The sequence below is a fragment of the Stegodyphus dumicola genome, chromosome X1 (genome assembly GCF_044657685.1).
Source record: "Stegodyphus dumicola isolate Sdum_Otavi_A_Nest chromosome X1, ASM4465768v1".
Classification (NCBI taxonomy): domain Eukaryota; kingdom Metazoa; phylum Arthropoda; class Arachnida; order Araneae; family Eresidae; genus Stegodyphus; species Stegodyphus dumicola.
In genome coordinates this window covers 94,828,148-94,835,151 of record NC_140780.1, presented here as the reverse complement: position 1 = coordinate 94,835,151, position 7,004 = coordinate 94,828,148, and the positions used below count along the sequence as shown (strand labels likewise).

General features: G+C 28.1%; 1 long non-coding RNA gene across 1 annotated transcript; it reads right to left on the bottom strand.

Moving 5' to 3' along the window:
* Positions 1-2,137: 2,137 nt before the first annotated feature.
* On the bottom strand, positions 2,138-4,419 carry LOC146993221 (uncharacterized). The gene is made up of 2 exons (XR_015038728.1): positions 3,921-4,419; positions 2,138-3,057 (listed from the first exon to the last, which is right to left on the bottom strand). It is a non-coding gene; the product is annotated as an uncharacterized LOC146993221 (long non-coding RNA).
* Between the last annotated feature and the right edge of the window lie 2,585 nt (positions 4,420-7,004).

Here is a 7,004-nt window from a genome sequence, read left to right as displayed (position 1 = left end):
ATACATGCTTTTTGCAATCACATGCATAAATACCCATACATATTTCCTATTTATCATTTCCGGCATGTGCAAATCTTTAATTTCTGTGCGTTCACTATATTTTTCGTGTAAAGTAATTTACACTAATTTAGCATACATCCGAAAGTTTTACATAAAAAATATATATGAATATAATTTGAATGAAAATTATAAGTATTATTTTTAATACCCACTCAAAGGTCAGTTTTTGTTCAAAATTCCCCCACGATGGCATCTCTCTCTTTAGGCAGAAAGCCCTTGCATGCGTTACTCTATTTAATAAAAACTTAATCTGACCTATGTGCCTAATTACAAATATTTTAACATACATAATTTTATATTTACATTTATCCATCAAGTTTCAAACTTTTCAAATCTTCTAGAAAATAAATTTTGGCAGATCTCTTTTAGCAATTTTTTTAAAATCTATATTTTTGTAGTGCAACAGCTTAGAATTTTATAAAACAAATTCATAACCAAAATCGCTGTTGTTAGTTATCGAAAAATAACCAAGATGTGATTTTTGCGTAAATGTCAGTAAACTATACAAATTGCTATTATCCATCACACTAAGGCTCCTCTAAACCAGGCTGAATCACCAACTTTTCTCTCTTGGCGAGGGAGTGAACGCGCTGCCAATTTTAGCGCGTTTATCGCACACGCTGGCTGAATGTCTGCTGTTTTTTTAAAGATTTATTTTATAGACGCGCGGCATTCAGCGCATATAAACTTTTCGGATAATTTATTAATTCTCGAATAGTATATAGACGTTTTCACTTAAATAAAAATTTCGTGTATATTTTGTAAACATATTCAAAATAACTTATTCTTTAGATGTTTCAGTTTCGTTAGCAGACTAAAATTGAATAAAAACTTTGAATAGTGTCAAATGGGGAAATAGTTAAAGCGTAGAGTGTGCAAATAAATTTATCTAAATGACATTTTAACAAAAATTTCCTTAAAAACACTGTAAATTCATACTAAAAAAATAACTTAAGAATATGTTGTCATTTAAGTCTGAGGTATATGGAAATAATTGTGCAAGATTCTGAAGAAACACTTTCTTTTAAATGTGTGAAATATTTCATAACATATATGGAAGAAGAAAGTACAGCATTCTGTGTTTTGGATGCTTTTCATCAAATGTAATATAAATACGAACTAGAAACCGTAATAAAAAGTCCTTCCTCTTCAATCAGATCACCTTTGTGTTGCATTGTATTTGTAATACTTCTAAAAATCCAATTTTTACCTAAATTAAAATACAGTTATTCCATAAAAGATAATAACTTTGAACATATATAGAATGAATTTTGTAATTTGAGTTATGTTACAAAATAATTCATAGTTTATATATTTTATACTAATAATTTAGATAAAACCTGTCCAATTTAAGAATGTGTGTTAACCACATTCTTAAATTGTAAAAGGACGACTTAACCACATGTAATTCATTTCAAAGCATAAAAGAAAGCTTATTTTTTATTTTACACAGCAACAGCATTTTCATGCAGTCAAGTTTTTTTAACTGCTAGTTATCATACATAATACTTAATTTTAAACCCATTCTTATTAGAAAGCATAACTAAGAAACTTCTTTTTAAAGCACCACAGTGATTGCAAAGAATGTCGTTAAATTTACAAAAGTATTGAAGATATATTGAACAGCATTATAACAAGAAAGTACTGTACAAAATATGTAAATTGCATAACTTCTTTTTTAGTATTTGCATAGTTTCCTCCAAATGAACCTTAATGGGAAGTTATCTTGCGAAAATTTAAAAGTATTAAAATGACTTCTATTTAAGATGTAACTGCATTTATAATTATTTTGTAATTGCGAATAGATTATATTATTGCAATTAGATTATGCACTTACAACATAATTGCATAAAGTAATGAAATTAAGAGTTCACAGATACAATGTAATATAATTACAATGCAATTACCTAAATTGTAATTATAATCACTTATTTAATACCACAATATTATTACAATCACAATGTAATTTAAATTGGGTACTATATTTGCATACCCTCCACTCAAAAGGAGGTACTGATAAGCCTGGAAGTTATTATCAACAAAAAGCCTGTTCAGGACAGTTTGATGACAATTTCCACCAGGCGAAAAGTACACCGGGCGAAAAGCCCAGGCAAATCATGACAATAAAAATCATTTAGTCTCATGATTCACTATATTTCAAACCCTAAATTTGAATTCTGCACCAAATTATTTACCTATATTTTAACATACTTTATGAATTATTAGAAGCGATATGGCAAATATCTTCTAAAAATAACTGTAAAATATTTGTATCCATTAATTGATTCAGATACACACTTTTATTATTTAAGTACATCAAAATAACAGTTTCATGTTCCTGAAATACAAAAATTATGGGAAAAGTTAAAGTAATATTCTTAGAAGCATATGATATTAGTCACAAGATAAAAATTAGTTATTTTTTTTTCCCTAAATACAATTTTATTACACAGTAGTCAAATGTGTAACTTAATAACATGTTATATAAAAAATTAATGATAATAAGTTTATCAGAAATGAATTAATTCTGCAAATAAACTTTCTGCACTTGAAAATTTTCTACACCTGAGGGGAGGGAGAGATCTAGTAAAATTAGATTTATTATAACTTCAGTTGGACCAAACACCTTCTCTCTATATATATGCATCACTAAAGAAATAAATAAAATTATCATGCTTAAAAAACAGATATACCATACCAGTTTTTTTTTCCCCTTGTTACCCTTTACATTGAGAAATAACAAACACTGAAAAATACTATCCTTGAAATTTTGTTTAAATGAAGAAACACACACCATCTTTTTATTTAAGCATTACACTTCAAAAACAGATACACATACCAATTTATTTTCACTAGCCTTTATACTGATAACATGCCATATAAAAATGAAAAGAATTATCCTTGAAATTTAGATAAAATGAAGTAACACAATGGGGAAATTTATGCACACGGACATCTTTTTTCTACTGCATGTTGTCTAACATGATCCACAAGTGCCTAAAAATGTACCCAAAGAAATGCATTTCAATATTAACAAAAAATTGTTTACAGATTAAAGTTCATTCATTTCATACCAGTATTATAAAGATCACGCATGAAACAAATCTGCTTTCCCATACTTTTAAGTAAAACTTTTATACTGGAAAATAGACTATATTTCTATATATTAGAAACAAGAAAATACTAATTTGAATGTTCTGCATTCATTCTAAATCTTTACTCCATTGCCAAATTGTATAATACTGTGATTATAAATAAACTTGCACAATCCTTGCAATTATTGAAGTCAGATTATATATATTTTATCTCACACTATTCAATTTATTCTCCTATTGACTTCAGATGTCAATGTCAAAATTCTGGAAGTTATTTTAACCAAGAAACAGTAGTGGGCACCGTGCATAAACAACTCATCTAACTTTTTAACAATATTGATTATAAAATAAAGAAAAAAATTATATATCATTCCAACGATATTGCAACTATAGTATAATGTTACATATATCTTTAGCAAACATTCAGATTTTATCTTGACTTTCCAAATTATTATTTATTTTTTAATAAATTTCAATATGCTAATGATTTTCATGTTACATTAGTATAAATTCCACAATTAGCACAGGAAAATAAAATCCGCGCTTTATATTAGAAGAGAAATTTCTTTTCCACATTCAAAACATCTACATTGGCGATGTTTGGCGACGGGTACATTAACCCTAGACTAATTTAATTATAGCTATTATTACAGAAATTAGCAGATACTCAGGTTATTGTACACAAGAATTTCACTTTACTTGCACATTATAAACATCAGAGAAGATATAAACTCTAAATGAAGGCGTAATTAACATTATACTTACTAAGCAAAGTTCAGCGCCTGGACCAGGTTTCCAATTGTCTCTTCGGCAATTATTTACCCATATTTTTCTTCTTTCTTCATTTTTAGGAAATTTTACCAATGTATGACCTTTCCGTGAATGATTTGAACAATTAATAGCTGTACATCCGCCCATTTTACACAAAAAATTTTTGCACCGTAACTACACAGCCGCCATTAAATCTCCGACTTGGGAGCGTGAATGCCTGATGATTCAGCCTGGTATATAGGAGCCTTACATCACACTATGAATGTTTCTTTCATGCGAGAGTGTCCCTTTTTCGATTTCTATGGAACTGTCGTGTGTTGAAATACTATCAGAATTTTGTCAAGCGAGCTTCTGAATGTAAACAAAAAACACCCCGTCTGGTGATCGAAGCTTCAAAGCAGTGCTTCACTTCTAGCGCGGAATGGCCCCTCCTCCCTTTCCTACCTCCATGATACCGTGGTAGTTGCCAATCTTTGATGAAATTTAGAATTCCGGAACTTATCGTCTCCAACTGGAAGTACGTAAAACTTGCGTCATGAAGTGCAAGGCGGTTTTATGTTTACATTATAATTGCAGTGTTGCAACATTGTAACTGAAGTGTTGTATATGAAAAATTATGAGAAAATTTTTTTATCAACATTTCGGTGTTTGAAAAATATGATTAGAGCAGTTTTAATATTTAACATTCATGGAATGGCGAGACTTACAAAATTTTATAGTCATTATGTAAGGTTCACAAATTTTCTTCTTGGTGTAAAATGCTTTAATGCTGTTGCAAGTGCAAGATTTTATTCATCTCTAAAACGGCGTAACTTATATTTACCAAGATGATAATCATTTGAATATTAGTAAAATTTAAATGCATTTAATGTCTGATTGAAAGTATGTGTTATAGCCGATTTTTCTCTTTGTGACTTTTCTGGAATTGGGAAATTTCAAATTGGAATTTGCCAAGTATTTGTGGCGTTATTGATAGTTTTTACGGCATATACCTTATTAGAGAAGGATTGTCTTGTAACAGTCACATCTGAATAGAAATTTAAATCATTTAATCGTTTGAATGAACAACTGAAGCAGTTTTATGCTGCTGCTAACTAAAGAGTACATTTTGCAGGGTTAAGAGTCTGTGTAAGGAATGATATATTATCACTTGAGTAATTTATCAAAACATTTTGTTCGGAAGTAAATGATGTAGGGTATTTTGAATAACAGTGATAAAGTCGCAAGCCCCCATATTATTGAATAATAAATTCTTGAAGTTTTAATGGAATTACTATTAAAAAAATGTTAGATTCTAATGTTAGGACACAGATAAACATTAACATGTGTAGCTTACATTTATTTCAATATGATTAAAATAATATATAAAAGATATGATAAATAAATTATTTTCTTGTGACATTAAGTATATTTATCAAACTAGGTTGCTTGGAAATTTCTTGTTGAATTTATATTACAGGTACTTGCATCAGGTATCTACTGTTTGTTTCTAATTCATTTTATTATTGTTATTTGATAGTGTTATATTTATTAACAGTACACAATGCTTTGGTAAGATGTGATAACATTATAAACTTTCATTATAGATGCACATGTAAGGATTTCTTTGATCATAAAAAGTGGTACATTAAGTAAGTTACTTAGCATTTCATTGAGGGTAAAGAAGATTGGAAATTTCATGATTAAGTCGCTAAACTTAAACAGTTAATTTGGAAATTCAGTTTCGCCCCCTGGTTATAAAAATTTAAAGAAAATTGCATTTGCTTCTTTTGTCTGAGGAGCTGTCCAGCATCCAAGCCGTCTGAGCAATGAAATACTGATTCTTTACGTACAGTTGAGTTTTTCATTTTCATTAATGCAAAATGAATTGGGTTCTTTTTTAAAAATTCTTCCACAAAGGTGTTTTTTTTTTCAGATAATTCATGAGTGCTATTGAAACAGTTAACATGTTTTTTATAACACGTTAAAGAAATAAAATTTGAGATCTATGGATTTTTATACAGGAATACATGATTTCTTTCATAAGTTCCGTTTTAAGTTTTGACCAATACATCAAAAAGCTCTGTGTGAAAACTTTTATTATTAATCAGACCTTCATATTTTGTTTAAAATTAAGAGAAAATGTTGAATTTTTTAAAGGATAGTTTTTATCTTAAAGGATTACAGTTTTTAGGAAAAGGAACTAGTTCATCTACATGAGATATGTAAACTTATGTAAGCATTTTATATTTAAGTTTAATTCAAAATATTACTGTGTTCAGAGTTTCATGAAGATTTCAAGAATTTTATTAATAGTTTTCAATTGCATGAAATTTCGAGAAATTTTGCCGACTTTAAAAGTGACTTTGAATTTTACCATTTGTATATACGTGAAAAAATTAAATATGCATCAAATGCATATCCAAAAATTTTTGGAAATATGATATTGTGAATAATTTTTTATTTAATATATATATATTAACTTTAAAAAGGAAAAAATTTATTTTCAGCTACTAAAAATAATGTTCAATGCTTTTCTGTTGGTTTAAAATTGGTCTGGCATCATTAACCTGTCAACTCTTGTGATCCTCATTTTGCAGTTTTCTCACCCTTCCTGTGCAAAGTTTAATATTAAATTTAGCTACATATTAAGTACTTTTTGACATTGTTATCCAAGCCCTATCTATAATCATGCATTCGTCTCAAACTTTTTTTTTTTAAATTCATAATTTCAGTCTTTTTAAAAAATATTACATGATATTGCTAAGTATTGTAATTTCATTCTTAGGTCTCTCTTTTATTTTTCTATTTATGTATTAAATTAAAATTTTATTTAATATAAATTTTAAAATCATTTATTTTTTAAAAATAATTCTTAAATATTCATTTTAACATTTAGATATATGTGAATAACTTTCAGTTTTAAAGACTGGTTTTATTTTGTCAGGAAGGTTGCTTTATGACAGATCATAAAGAGTACTTGATTCTCATTTGAGAATTATGACAGATTCTGTCAGAAACATTTTGCATTTCGTTCCAGATTCAAATTTGTTACTCTAAAGCACCTTCTATTACAGTGATCAAGAAAATGATTAATTC